This window comes from Leguminivora glycinivorella, chromosome 11 (genome assembly GCF_023078275.1).
Source record: "Leguminivora glycinivorella isolate SPB_JAAS2020 chromosome 11, LegGlyc_1.1, whole genome shotgun sequence".
Taxonomy (NCBI): Eukaryota; Metazoa; Arthropoda; class Insecta; order Lepidoptera; family Tortricidae; genus Leguminivora; species Leguminivora glycinivorella.
The window spans coordinates 20761197-20776936 of NC_062981.1; the positions used below are offsets into that span (position 1 = coordinate 20761197).

General features: G+C 37.6%; 1 protein-coding gene and 1 long non-coding RNA gene across 2 annotated transcripts in view; one reads left to right on the forward strand and one right to left on the reverse strand.

Annotated features, from left to right (window-relative positions):
* Positions 1 to 15740, reverse strand: part of LOC125230862 (potassium voltage-gated channel protein Shaw-like) — a 465585-nt gene that overhangs the window by 196504 nt on the left and 253341 nt on the right. The gene's annotated exons all lie outside the window — the stretch shown is intronic.
* On the forward strand, positions 13233 to 14048 carry LOC125230938. The gene is made up of 3 exons (XR_007177570.1): positions 13233 to 13605; positions 13691 to 13758; positions 13843 to 14048. It is a non-coding gene; the product is annotated as an uncharacterized LOC125230938 (long non-coding RNA).

Sequence of the window (15740 nt, forward strand, 5' to 3'; positions counted from 1 at the left end):
GAGGTAACCAGAGGGGGTGGGCGGCACTTTCAGCGGGGAGCGGTAGTGGCCATACTGTACGATAGTACTCTTTATTATACTGTGTCAATACAGCACTTTCCTTACAAATTCCATATTGGCAAATCGTTCTGACAGTTCTCAAAATATTAACTTCGAAATGAAAAAGTTAAAGAGAAATTAAGAGATGTTTATATTAATTAAACTAATTTTCTTGCCCCTGGCACCGTACTGTCTGAAATGCAACAAAGATCCGGTCACTCAACCCCCGGAGGGGCAAGCAACGAAACCCACAATTTATCCTGTTTGCTTCTCGACCTAATTCGGCCATCTTTGATTTTGAACCGGGAAATTATTTAGATTTCAATGATGGAAACAAAATACGGGTCGTATTGGGAAAGGAAATATGAGAGGAAAGATTTTAAAGATGTGTTTGTTTTTTGGTTTATCTGAATTTTCCTGTATATAGTTAGTTTTGTTTGTTTTCTATTTCATAAATCAACATTGGAAAATGGATTTTCTGTTCAGAATTAGATTATTAGTTTCTAAAATTTTGAATGAGGTTTGGAAATTACCTGGCTGTCTTAGGTGGGGTTCTCATATTAATTATGTATGTATGTATGTATAAACTCTTTATTGTAAAAACACAAATATGACACAGGATAGACAGTACATAGGCGAACTTATCCCTTTAAGGGATTTCTTCCAGCTAAACTTTGAGTAGGTGAAATGTGATGAAGAATGGTAGACAAATATAGCACTTAGTACAACAGACTATAGGAAAGCTCATAAAAATATAAAAGACACGAAAATAAAAATAATAAAATAAAATTGGAATAAAAGGTACGTATTATATACAGAATATATAACAATAAATATAAACTTATACACGGTGTTTCCGGTATCACTCAAAACCTCAGACACCCCAACTGATTTTTATTTTTTTAAATTCATCTAGAGTATTCATCTTTTTATCTGATCGTTACTTTTTTTTAAATTGAATTTTTAATTTTCTGTACAGCTCTACTTGACTTTTAGCTCTACACTCAATAAAATAATTGCTAACTACCATAATAAACCATAACACTATTTATTTGTGTACGTTACTGCAACGACATAAGGTTTACCAATAGACAGCTAAGATGTCACTGTAAAACACTTTAAAGCTTTGTCACAGTAAACTTCAAATTGGACAGGTAATCGCAGTAAGCAAATAAACTCAATATTCAAAATGACAAGGTTGTAATTAGGTACGAGTTCAATTTGTTATGACTTATGATAAACATTAAGATTAAACTGACAAACAACGTCAAACTAGTAGCGGAAAAAATAATCGTCCAAGTAACCGGCCAGTATTAATACCCCTAAATACTGAAAAAAGGTAAACAACCTCTAGCAATGCGATATACACAATGTTGTATTACGAGTACAATAGAATGGGCACGTAAAAAATAATTAATAATACTAATTTAAATAAAAATATTACCCCCATCAAGATATAGCTCAATCGATTCTACTCTCGATTCTGAACAAACTGTTTTCAGGTTTTTAGTGTTAAGTGAAACACGGTGTATAGTATCTTTATCTAGTTACAAACAAGTCTAATATGTATGCATGATTTCCGAGCGAAAATCCACTTTTTTGCTTGTCATACGTATTTAAAGATTATTAAGATTATGTATGTGTGTGTGTGTGTGTATATATATATATATAAATTTGTACAAGTAATTACGTAAGTAACCAGGGACCCAAAATGGAAACTAAGCTTCTGCATTATTTATTTGTCATTAGAACAAGGAAACGTTTGCAACTTTAATGAACAACACGACTGAACCAAATACGTACTTTATTTTTGTTCTGATAAGGAAGAAATTAGAGCGATACAATTTTGTCGACTATATTTTTAGTCAAAGATTTATGTTTTTGGTATTCTAGAGAGAGTTACACAACTTACCCATTATCATGTGCTTGTTTTTTTTTAATGTCATCTGGTTATATCGGTGAGCAATAAAGAATATTTGTATTCTACTGTATTGTATTGTATCATCTAGCGGGACCATAATTATTACATTCAATTTTGTATGGACAAGTAAAAACATGATAAGCTTCAAATGGACGAAATCCCCTTCAAGTTCAATAATAGGTACTAGATTTTTTCCGAATCCGAGACCCAAAAACGTTCGGACTTGGGATAAGGTCAACCAGGTTTTTTTTTTATGAGAAGCTGTTAACAAGAACTGGTAAGCGATCACTGTTTGCCATGGACACCCGAAACACCAAAAGGGTTGGAGGTGCGTTGCCGGCCGTTAGGATTCGTCGTCTTTTTGAAAGGTTAGTTCATTCCACAGTTTTATTCCCACAGCTAAGAAGTTTCTGGAATTGCTGACTGTACTCAACTATATATCTGAGTGTGTTTAGTAAAACGTCCCACTTTGTTGGTTACCATTAAAGCGAGATTTGCTTGTATCTTTATATGAATAAACTGACAAAGCGGCTTTACAGCAATCGACAAAGTGAGACGTTTTCCCGTGCACACTCACAATTATAAATAATTAAATAGGTAAAATAAATTTCAATAACAAATTGAAATCAAAGCTTATTTCACAATTCCGTTTGTATCAAGCCAAGAATATTAGCTTAGTGAACATTTCAAAGGTTTTTACAATTATAATAAGTATCCGTCTAAAGTATTTGATTTTTTTATGAAACTCGATACGATAATGGCATGGCTAAGTACTTAAGACTCAAATAAGTAAACTGTATACGGGATGCAATTTTTATAACAGACAATATTTAAGGAGCTATGTAATCAACTCAAAATATTGCTGATACAGGACTCAAACCAATACAAGCGTACACCCATCTTAAAGGCCGGCAACGCACCTCCAACACCTCTGGTGTTTCGGGTGTCCATGGGCGGCGGTGATCGCTTACCATCAGGCGACCTGTCAGCTCGTTTGCCTTCTATCCCATAAAAAGAAAAAAAAAGTGTACTTTTTACCCTAAAAAAAAAAGATAGATTATGGCCATTAAGTTCGCGGTCTTCAAAAGTGAGCTTGTTCTGCGGGCTTCAAAATTACGGAATAGAAGTCCAGCTATTCATTATATAAACCTGACGTAACAGAAACCCTTTGTGCCAAATGACCAGTCCATCAGGAATTCAAGCGGCGCCTTTGACACCGCTGTTGCGACACACGGGCCAGTAATGTGGCATTTGCAGCGCGTTTGGCGCACTTTTTCGGTTTCAGAGGAATTTCTTCCAGCGGACGCTCCGACTGTGGAATGAGCTCCCTACCGAGGTATTCCCGATGAACTACAGTATGAGGTTCTTAAAAAAACCGGCCAAGAGCGTGTCGGGCCACGCTCAGTGTAGGGTTCCGTAGTTTTCCGTATTTTTCTCAAAAACTACTGAACCTATCAAGTTCAAAAAAATTTTCCTAGAAAGTCTTTATAAAGTTCTACTTTTGTGATTTTTTCATATTTTTTAAACATATGGTTTAAAAGTTAGAGGGGGGGGACACACTTTTTTTTCTTTTAGGAGCGATTATTTCCTAAAATATGAATATTATCAAAAAACGATTTTAGTAAACCCTTATTCATTTTTAAATACCTATCCAAAAATATATCACACGTTGGGGTTAGAATGAAAAAAAAAATCAGTCCCCACTTTACATGTAGGGGGGGGGGGGGGTACCCTAACAAAACATTTTTTCCACTTTTTATTTTACCACTTTGTTGGCGTGATTTATATACATATTGGTACCAAATTTCAGCTTTCTAGTGCTAACGGTTACTGAGATTATCCGCGGACGGACGGACGGACGGACAGACAGACATGGCGAAACTATAAGGGTTCCTAGTTGACTACGGAACCCTAAAAAGGAGTGTACAAGTTTCTAATGGGTCGGCAACGCGCATATGACAACCCTTCAGTTGCAGGCGTCCATAGGTTACGGTGACCGCTTTCGTGGTTGACGTGGTATTAAAAAAACGTATTTTTGTAGATAGATTTATAGAACCGTGTTGACCATGTTGGGTTTAAAAGCTTTGATTAACGTACCTATTAAATTAGCTATCGACCGATTTTTCATATAAATTATTTTTTTACATTAGCTATCGACCGATTTTTCTTATAAATTATTTTTTTACAGACCACGCTAATCAGCAGGCCTCGGATTATTTTTCGCATGGTAAGATGAAAGAAAACTATGGAGTCGATATTAAAATTAAATTGTTATTTATATCCATACTCATACTCATTCATTTAATTAAGAACGAAATTAATTATAAATAAAATAAATCATATGAATAGAAATAAATTATATTGTAAATGATTGAATGATCATCGCGTCATGAATGATTGACATGACATTGACATGCAAATGATTTTTGATAAATCAGCTAGTACTTAGCATTACGTTTACCGCAACAAAGTAGTCTGAACCAAACAAAATAGTAACTAATTTGATATAGTTACAGGGTAAATGTAACCCTTTACCAAGCAAAAGGCTTCCCAAATCACATTTTCGATCTGTCAACCTGCACAAGGGACAAAAGTATTACGGGACTAAGAAAATTAGTGAGTATGAGTATGAATATGAATTAAAGTTTAGTTTTAATATCGACTCCATAGTTTTCTTTCATCTTACCATGCGAAAAATAATCTGAGGCCTGCTAATCAGGTACCTACTTATACGTTGGATGAAAATGTGTCAGTCTTTGTATTCAAAAGGGTTTTTTCTCAAACATGCAATGAAATATTAATATTGTCTTTACGTTCCTTAAAATGGGCTGGGAAGTATCGCTTTTTGGGCGCAACAACTCGAGAGGACTGTAAAGGGATTTCATATTATATTTTAGGCCTAGGCATGCAAAGTAACTTTTTTTTATAAAATATTGTCCTTTAGAGCATTTTTTTTTAATTTCATTGTATGTTTGAGAAAAGGACTATACATGCCTCACCGTGAAAACGGATTCCCGGCCTCGTATCCCTATCCGGCCGGATGTCCACTTGGCCGGAAATCCTTATTTTCCCGGCCTCTGATGTAATGTACTATTAAAGTAATTATTAGTACTTGTAGCGGTAACTCGCTACCCGCTCCGCTCCGCTCATGACACTTAGACCGCCGGCTGGGCGCGCAGTCAGGTTCCCGGATTACTATCGCCCGTAGTCACGGTCTCAGCGGGGGAGTACTTGTAGCGGTAACTCGCTACCCGCTCCGCTCCGCTCATGACACTTAGACCGCCGGCTGGGCGCGCAGTCACAAAGCAGCGGCGCATACGTCACACGCCCCGCGCGCCGCGCGCATCACCCGCCGTCGCCACGGGGGCCGGATCGACGGGCCCCGCCACTTGCTCTCGGACCGCGTTCATATGCACCCGCGCGCTTGGTTTATATAGCTGCCGCTTACGCAAAAATCCAAATTGTAACATTTAGTTTTATTTTTATTTAAATTTTAATATAGTTAGTTTGAAGTTAACGTTGCTTTGCTTATTTATCGCTTCAACGACATCGTCCCTGCTTCGCAACAAAAGCTACGTGTAGTGACCTACCCGGTTTCTACAAATTGGTGACCCGAGACAAAGGAAGTGGACAGATTCGCCATCGGCAAGATCAACCTTTCGGACATGGCTAACGGATCGGAAACTGAGCAAAATACAGGCAGTGCTGCAGGCGGTTCAGGTATTCGAGCGACGGTTGGCAACGATGACGATGCAGGTACGGTACATTTGGGTGGTGGTCCAAGTGATGTGTTCCGGGTGGGTATGCGTGTCCCACCGTTTTATCCAAACGAGCCAGAGATTTGGTTCGCGCAATTGGAAAGTCAATTCTGTCTATCCGGCATCACTGTGGACGAGACTAAATACCATTTTGCGTAAGCGGCAGCTATATAAACCAAGCGCGCGGGTGCATATGAACGCGGTCCGAGAGCAAGTGGCGGGGCCCGTCGATCCGGCCCCCGTGGCGACGGCGGGTGATGCGCGCGGCGCGCGGGGCGTGTGACGTATGCGCCGCTGCTTTGTGACTGCGCGCCCAGCCGGCGGTCTAAGTGTCATGAGCGGAGCGGAGCGGGTAGCGAGTTACCGCTACATTATCAACTGGAAACACTTTCTTCACGTTAGTAGATTTGAGCCGTGGGTAGCTTGAGACCTTGGTAACGTTTTCTTAGTAAGTTCAATGTGTGTCATAAGGAGAAGACAAGTGTGTCTGGCCTTAACGTTTCTCCTTTTTAGGGTTCCGTACTTCCGTAGTCAACTAGGAACCCTTATAGTTTCGCCATGTCTGTCTGTCCATCCGTCCGCGGATAATCTCAGTAACCGTTAGCACTAGAAAGCTGAAATTTGGTACCAATATGTATATCAATCACGCCGACAAAGTGCAAAAATAAAAAATGGAAAAAAGTGTTTTATTAGGGTACCCCCCCTACATGTAAAGTGGGGCTGATATTTTTTTTCATTCCAACCCCAACGTGTGATATATTGTTGGATAGGTATTTAAAAATGAATAAGGTTTGACTAAGATCGTTTTTTGATAATATTAATATTTTCGGAAATAATCGCATCTAAAGGAAAAAAAAGTGCGTCCCCCCCTCTAACTTTTGAACCATATGTTTAAAAAATATGAAAAAAATCACAAAAGTAGAACTTTATAAACACTTTCTAGGAAAATTGTTTTGAACTTGATAGGTTCAGTAGTTTTTGAGAAAAATACGGAAAACTACGGAACCCTACACTGAGCGTGGCCCGACACGCTCTTGGCCGGTTTTTTACTCATAGTCACATGTGGTTTTGCGACTTCCTGCTTTCGCAGCTTGCTACTCAAGGTTAGTGAGATAAATGTATGAACTCTCGATAGGTACACTTATCATTGGTTTAAATAGGCAAAATGTGAGAGACACTTCCCTTATGACACACTTACCCGTATTGACCTTATATTTCATTTATTTCACTCTATTTCACGTCTATTGTAAACGAATAAATGACTGTCTATAATATTATATTATTTATATAGTCATAAACTGCCACAAAAATGACCCCGTGTGAGCCCACGCCTTTTGCACTGCACTCGACAGTAACACTACATAAAGGGCATCATTCTGAACGCTCTCCGAGTTAGCAAGCGTTTGTATTAGAATCTTCTTTGTATCAGTCGTTTCAGGAGCAATATAAGTATAAATAGAATAGAAACCTGAGTATTGGGTATATATTGGTAGTTTTGTAGAAGGATATGTGTAATTATGATGTACCTACATGATACTCGTAAACTCAAATAAAAATTTGGATACTGACATTTCTTCTTGAAAAATGCTTTTACTGTTATACATTACTTTGAATTAAAATGAAATATATAGTTACTTCCACGATGTTAGACGACTACTTCAACTTTTTTAGGCCAATTTAATTTACACTACACATTTTAATTTTTTGTAGAACCTCATATCATTAAATTAAAACAGGACTTAACCGCATACATCTTACGTTTTTATCTAACATCTACGAGCTACAAGAGTTTCTACTCTACTACTTCATCGTATCTTTACGAGTACTTCGAACTACCCGCCCCGTAAAGTGCCGTTTTAATTTAATAATATGGGTGAAGATCGTGTTAGATTAAATCAATATTTTGTAGAACATGTTTCTTTTGACCGCAAAGAAAACGTTTCAAGCAAAAGCATCAAGTAAATGTTTATCACCTGTACCAGTTTCAACGTTCTCGTTCAGCGTATTCGGAAGGCAAAAAGAAAATTCCCACCTATACAATCAGCTTTAAGAATACAACAGCAGTACAAAGGACTGCACCAAAGCAACAGAGTCAATTTAAAAAGCCTTTAAGCCCACCAAACTACCAACGCGCTTACGCCATTTTGAATCAACGCCATTTGGAATCGTCGCCATTTTGTGCAACGTGCAACTGTTGATTTAGTGAAATACGTACATCTTACTTCAAAGACACAAGGCATTATTATTGTTGATGGTACTGAGAAAATGGCGTTTTTGTGTCCAGTTTCGTTTATTTAGCAGACAAAAACATGGTGCGACAGTGTTTTAAAAGTAAAGGAAAACAGAAAACATAAAAGTGCTCTAAAGCCTCCGCCAAACATAAAGCGTTTTGATAGCGTAGCGTCAGCGGAGCGGATTATAGTGGTTCGCCGGACGAACGCTGGCGTTCCGCTCGCAATCCGCGCGCATTAGGCCTGATTTAGACGGCGTGCAAACTCGCATGCGATTTTAGTTACATTGCGGGCTCTTTAAGTTACATACAATTTTGCACATCTGTCAATACCGCAATGTAATAAAACTCGTATGCGAGTTCTCGTATGAGAGTACCGTCTAAATGGGCTCTTACGCTCGCAATCCGCGCTCGTTAGTTCCCGCCAGCGTCCGCTGGGCGTAGCGCTAGCATTCGTCCGGCGCACCGCTATCATTGCGCTCCACTAACGCTCCGCCTACGCTCTCAAAACGTGCATGTGTGGCCGAGCTTTAACTCAGAACCAACACTGTTTAGGTAATTACAACTCACGCCCGGATATAAACTTGAATATTAAATCAAATATTCTTATACAATTCATATCAACCCCAAATTTGTAATAGATTATACAATTGACATTTTGTTTTTAACAAATAAAAAAATATAAATAATCCCTTCTCTAAGGACAGAAAAGATTTTCCAATGTTTATCATGGATAAGCTCCCATTTTTTTCCTCAAATATAGCATGGTCGCTTGAACAACAAAAGCGCCACAAAAAAAAACAAAGAGACAGACGTTACATCACGCTTCTTTCCCATCACTTTCTATCAACATGCTCTTCCCTTTACTAAAGCCTATCTCAGTCACGTATACACAGAGACTAAAGATGTAGTGGGAAATAGTTTTTCTCAAACATGGTATGAAATATTGATGTTATGTGCCTTACAATTGGCCGCGAAGTATGACGTTTCAGGTGCGGCTAGGACAATAGGTCGATAATAGTTATTTGTTATACAAGGTGGCAAAGTTGTATTTTAACATTTTCAACGCCGAGTGCGGAATTGAAAAACGAGCAAGTGAAAGGATTCTATAGTTGAACCGCGAGCGTTTCGACAATAGAATCCTGAAGACACACGAGAAGTAAAATACATTTGCACCCGAGTGTAACACAAAACTTTTTCCCTCACTATTCTGGCGCCCTGGGAAATTTTGATTTTTAGTAATAACTTGCTGAAGGATAAGTCTAGGAGTTTGTTATGCACCAGAAATTACTTTAAGTTTTTTGTCTCACCTTTTGTGAAACTTTTAGTAACTATTTTGAAGTTAAATGTTTGTTGCATTGTATTTTTGGTATTAGCATACATTTTGTGTTTTTATTTTATGTTCATTTGACATATAATTTTAAGAAAAAGAGTTACATTTTGTGTGATACATTTTGAGGTTAACAAATTTTGCTGACTTAACTAATATCAAAGCACATGTTTGTTTTGAATAATTTTGGATACTATTTTGGACTTATTTAGTCTGGTTTTTCGTATGCTTTAGCATTTTAGTATTTCTTTTTGGAAAAATAGTGTGTAGTCAACATTTCAATTAGAAAATATTTTATGAAATTGATATTTGTTTGAATTTTGTTCGGTAACTTTTTAGTTTTATAATTTTGACCAACTGTTTATTGGAACTGCAATTTTAGTAATGATTTATTTTTTAGTATTTGTTACTTTAGACTATTTTACACTGCAATGTAATTGTTTTGAGGGATTAAGCTAATATACATAATAGTTTATTACGGAATAAGTTTATTAAGGAAAACAACTGTCATTATTACTATACTTTTAATTTTTCACTTTCAAACACCAGAATTTTCAACACAGTATATTTTATTAGAGATCACAGCACATAATTTCACAGCTTATTAGTTAATAAAGTTTATAGTAAATCACTGTTCTTCATAGGTTGTGATGTGGTGAAAGCGACACCACTATTTTGTTTTTCAGAGTACTTCGGGATAGCTGGCAGCAGTGTCTGGCAAGCTTCTTTTTTGATGACATTTAAATTTAAAAATGAAGATATTCTTCTCCGGCGTGTTTGCGCTTTTAGTTCCAATGACAGTTTACAGGATGAATTTTCAATTTTACACATTTCCTGTGATCCGGTGTCCAGTTGTGGGCATGGCTGGATCCTTTGTTTGGTTTTGTTTCGTGGTTTATGTATCCAAATTCAGCATTTAGTAGAAATCTGTAACAATTTCATTTTAATTTAGAAGTATGAAATACAGGTTAGTTTGGTTATTTTGTTACAACTTGCAACAACATTTAGCGTTTATTTAGTTATGAGAGAGGAGCCATAGCGTAAAGTATGCCTCCTTTGCTCATTTTTTTAGTACTTACCTGATTTTTTTTTGTAGTTTTGTTTAACTTTGTTTCGTGTTGTTGATCAACATAGAAATTGTTGCCTTTTTATTTAGATTTTCGTTGAATTTCATTTCGGTTGCAACAACAAATGTTTCCTTGCATATTTTAAAGTATTTTAGTCTATTTTCGGAACGAAGTGCTATGATATTTAATTTTTTTGTTCATTTAGCACCGTAGCACGGTAGTTTTTCAAATTTATTTTTATGGAGATTAGAGGGAGGAGCGATATCTTTAACTATCAAATGTGCACATATAAAAGAGGAGATAGGTGGCGCGGCAATCGCTGGTACATAAGGATTTGACAATCTCTTAGCCTTCTCGGTAGTAACCCCGCCTACGGAGCAAGAGGTCCCGGGTTCAAATCCTGATGAGGGTTTTTTATATGTTTTTCTACAGATATTTTTTCCTTATTTTATTATTATCCATAAATCTTGTTACAACATTAAAATTAAATTTATGCGAAAATAAAGGAAATTTCATTCGAAAGACTTACAACATTACCTAAGATGGGACAAACAATGTAAATAGACATATCATATTAAATAAAACAGTAACTAAACACAATTAAAATACACAAAAAGATAATTCAAATAAAATAAAAATAATAACAAAAAGACCGCTTGTCAGGATCGAACCTAGTTACATCTGCATACGAAGCAAGCGCACTACCACGGGACTACGTCTTGACATGTACAACTTGACGAAATCAGCCTACAGAAACGAACGTCTAATGTCATGTCATGTTCCTGTCCATTGAGTGACACATGCGCTCCTAGCGGAGAGATTTGTAACTTCAGTTTAACACTGACAGCCGGTCATTTTTGCGACTGTTCTACTTCGACAGTTAGGCTTCCTTTAAATTCTACATTCCATATTTATTTTGGTTGACAGTTGACAGACAAGTTTTTTTGGAAGGTGCGTTCGGAAACGCGCATATATTTTGGTTATGACTCAGATTGTACAACAAATTGTAACAATTTTATTGGTAATTGCACAATTCTTTGCGGTTTTTAGTATTTAATAATTTAAATTCAATACAGTAAATTGGTTTTGTTTTTTGGCACTCAACCCTAGGTTTTTCAAAATATTTTTTTTTTTAATTGTTTTTTTTTTGTAACTTAAACTCGTAGGAGTAAAGTATTTCGGTTTTTTTTGTGTGATAGATTGGACAGGCGATTTCAATCTTCTCATTTTGGTTATTTCGGTTTTTTGGTTATGGCATGTTAAGGTTGTAAACATGAGTTTTTGGTAGGTCTTTTTTAATGAGGTTAACGCCCTCCCCTACTCAATTACGTTTCGTTTTCGCGGTTGTTCGTGAAGAGTGTTGGATATTAATGGTAGAATATCCAATCACGACTCATGTTCGGAAAGTGGTGGACAGAATGTGACTGCTTCCACTACGATTTTTTTGGTATGAGAGAGGCATGGAAGGTATGAATGCGTGAGGTATGGTAAATACGGAAGATATGAAGTATGGAAACTTTATATGCGTGATGTATGTCAGGGGCGACACAACCTGGCTCACTTTTAGTTTTGAGCGGTCCTTAACATGGCCAAATTGGGTGTTCTGTAGTAGGTGGGTATCGGGTGCTTACCACACCCGAGCACGGTTTGTGCATTTTTGCGTATTTGTGGCTACGCAGTTTGGTCGGTTTGGTGTGGAGAGCCAGCAGTCACCCATTTTCAGGGGCTGTTTTTTTTGTTTCGGGCTCTCATTTTTGGGCCATATCGACCGCGGTACACCGATTTGGTGACCTTTTTGTGATTATCGTGCTGGCGGGTTCAACGGCCATTTTTCGGCGTTGGAACGACACACGGAGTTTGTTGCCACGCCTTTACCCGACTTCGTAGGAAGAAGGATAATGTTTTGTTTAGCCTACTACAGACATGCAATTGTTTTGAATTTTTTTGAGTTTACTACAGACATGCAATTGTTTTGTATTTTTTTTGTTTAGCTTCAGCCAAATGGTTGTAGGTATGGTTTTGGTTTTGATTTTTTTTTTGCCAGGGTTAGGTGAGAACCACACCTGCGAGGGGTTGAGTGCAACTTTAATTTTTTTTTAGATTTTGGTGTCTCGTCGTCAACGTATTTAATTTTTTTTGGTATTTTGAGAGAGAGTTGGCACAGATTGGTGTGTCCAATTCAACCATATAATTATAGTTTTTTTTGGTTCAGTTGTTTTTTAGTTTGTTCACCTGAAGGGTTGAGACAAGTAGGTGTCGTCAACCTGTAGGGCTGAAACAATGATTTTGGTTTGGTTTTGGAAGTTTATAGTCGGAAGACTATAACTTTGGTTTCGCCCGGTCTAGCTGAGTTTTTTTTGGGAATGCTGAACATCGGTCCTGGCGGTTGGTTTTTTGGTTTTCTCAGCACAACAAGCTTCATTGCAAGTTGCACTGAGAAGGCCAACGGTTTGTTTACTGTTTTGGAATTTAGCAGAGGTTTTTTTTTCTATATGCAGCGCATCAGTTGGCCGCATAGTTTTTTTCACCTTCCGAGGGTTGACGCGGGTTCGAGATTTTTTTTTAATATTATTTTTTGTGGTCAAACAGTAGTTTGCTTATTTTTAAATACCTTTTGGTATAATTTGGTAGATTTTGGGGGATTTTCTTTTGAGATTTTGCAGTCTCGAACTTGCGTCGGTCAGGTTCTTTTTTTGATACTGATATTTTTTGGTAGGTTTAGTTTTCTTGCCTTCAGATTTTGTTTTTTTTTTTTTTTTTGATGAAAGTCGCTGAGGACAGCGAGCGGTTCACCTACGTTGAACCTTAAATCGGGAAGGGGGGTATTGTAACGTAGCAGATTTTTTGATAGTCGTAATTAAATATTTTGGCTGTCATTCCAGAAAAACTTTGTATTATTTTGATATAGTTTAGGTATTGATTTTTGGAAAATATAATATTTTAGAAACATGATAACAAATGTTATCATAGGTTTTTTAAGGCTGTTCTGGAATGACATTTGTTAGGTTTTGTTTACTTCAAGGTCTGATACAGAAACTGGAGTAATTCTCATTTAATTAATTAGAGTATTTTATTGTTCATTCGTTTGCCACCCGGCTTTTGTTTTGGGTCCTTTAAATTCGAGATCATTCAGTGCGGCGTTCTTTTTGTGACGAGATCCTCTTGATAGTGATCGGACGGCCGTATAAGGGCCTGGAGCCCGGCATGCCACGTGCTGCCGTGGCGTTCCATATTTTGTGTGGTGCGTTCTGTCAGTCTGAGTAAGTAGATTTCATTGTGAGCTTTTAATATTTCCATGGCGTGAAACGTGGAGATGTTCTTAACCATAAATTGGTTTATTTCCAGCTGGCAGAAACATGCTAAGGGTGGGAGTGCTCCGTGGAGATCCTCGGTCTGCAGTCTGCAGGTGTCCGGTGAGCTCGCTTACATTTTTTTGTTTAGTCTATCACAGTGTGTGAGGGCACTCGACTAATGTGACCAATTTATTTGTTTCATAGGAGTCGGGAAGAAGTAAAGAATTAGAGAATTGCAGAAGTAAAGAATTACAGAAGTAAAAGCTTTTAACAATTTTGATGTGCAAGGAAACTTTCTTTGGCGTACTGGCGGAAGGTGTCTTTGGACCTTGTTTTCGTATGGAAGGGTCAGCCCTGTCCACGTGGCGAGGGGGCGTCAGCACCGGAGTCCGGGGAGCAGCCGGCTCAACCCTGACATGGTGTGCCTCCTGCCCGTTTCCTGCCAGTAGTGCTGTGTAATTCAGGTTTTTAATTTCTGTGTAAAGTAATTTCTGATTTCATTTATTTTGAGAATTCTGGTGCATAACTTTAGGTAAATTCATATTTAGTTTATGTAGAATAAATGGTTGTAAGAAACCTTTTCCTGGACCCTCTTAAAGCGGCCCAGCTTTACCACTGAGCGTAGTTCATATTTTTATATGGTGTCGAATTTAGTATAACTCACTAATTTCTGTTTAGGCAAGAATTAATATATTTATAATAAATATATAAAATGTTATATTGTTTAATTTGTTTCTCCTCTAGCTTTCCTCCAGCAAGTATAGAGACACCATTTAGTTTTTGTTTTATTATAAATTTTGTGCTAACGTGGGTGTATTTACTTTGAACTAGCCGGAGCTTTCCATTTCATTTAATTTATCCCCCACCAAATACACCACCGTTACACTATTAGCGAGGAAACTACAACGCAAAAAATGCGTTTATCACTGGTTCCAATAGTACTGGTACTGGTTCCACAGGTGGTAAATCATCTTTATTATTAGATTCACCTACTTTTATCAATTTTAAATCTGTTAATTTTACTTTATTCAAGGTCAAATTACTTTACCCACTAGTAGATAAAATGCGTTTTTACCCGCTGGTATTAAAGGACAAAACACGTGTTTCCGAGCCAGTGAGGGGAAAATAAATAAATAAATATTAAAGAACATTCTGACACAGATTGACTGAGGCCCACGGTAAGCTCAAGAAGGCTTGTGTTGTGGGTACTCAGACAACGATATATATAATATATAAATACTTATATACATAGAAAACATCCATGACTCAGGAACAAATATTTGTGCTCATCACACAAATAAATGCCCTTACCGGGATTCGAACCCGGGAAAGCGGCGTAGCAGGCAGGGTCACTACCGACTGCGCCAGACCGGTCGTCAAATAATGGAATAATAATAATAATGGAGTTTCATACAAAACTTGCGGAAAAATCCTATTTTTTAATTGTCCCGACGCTACGCTCGCAAGACGCTAGATGTAGGGGGTGTTGTGAATGAAAGGCGTGTTCATTAGCAACTGATTTATTTTAATTCTACCCCCCAGTACATAAATGTATATTTTAATATGAATACCCACACAACAGGGGCCCTAAGGGGCTTTACAGACGTGCCGACTGCAACTGGTACAGGGCCAAGGCAATTGCCTTTTGTCCCGGCCTCTGTAGTAATGTACTATTCCTTCGTAATAATATCACGGAAACTCACGAACGTTTCAGGCTATCATTCGGTCTCAGTACAAGAAAGAAAGTTTGCCGAAGAAATACGATGGAAAACAAATATGTAAATACTACAATACATCAGCAATACAGATCAGCACGGGAAGCATGGTCGCGCGATAGACGATAAAATATCAGGCCGTCCCTATCGCACTATTTGTAAGTGCGGTAGGGACGGCCTGATATTTTATCGTCTATCGCGCGACCATGCTTCCCGTGCTGATCTGTACACAGGCACCGCATTATGACACGTTTGCAAAAAGAGCGTGGTCACCACAGTGAAATTGATACATTGACACTGACAATTCTGTTTTTGGGGACCTATTTTTGGGTTGATAAGTCATTTCTACTCAGCGTCAATATTTCCTTGATGAATAGGCAAATGGTG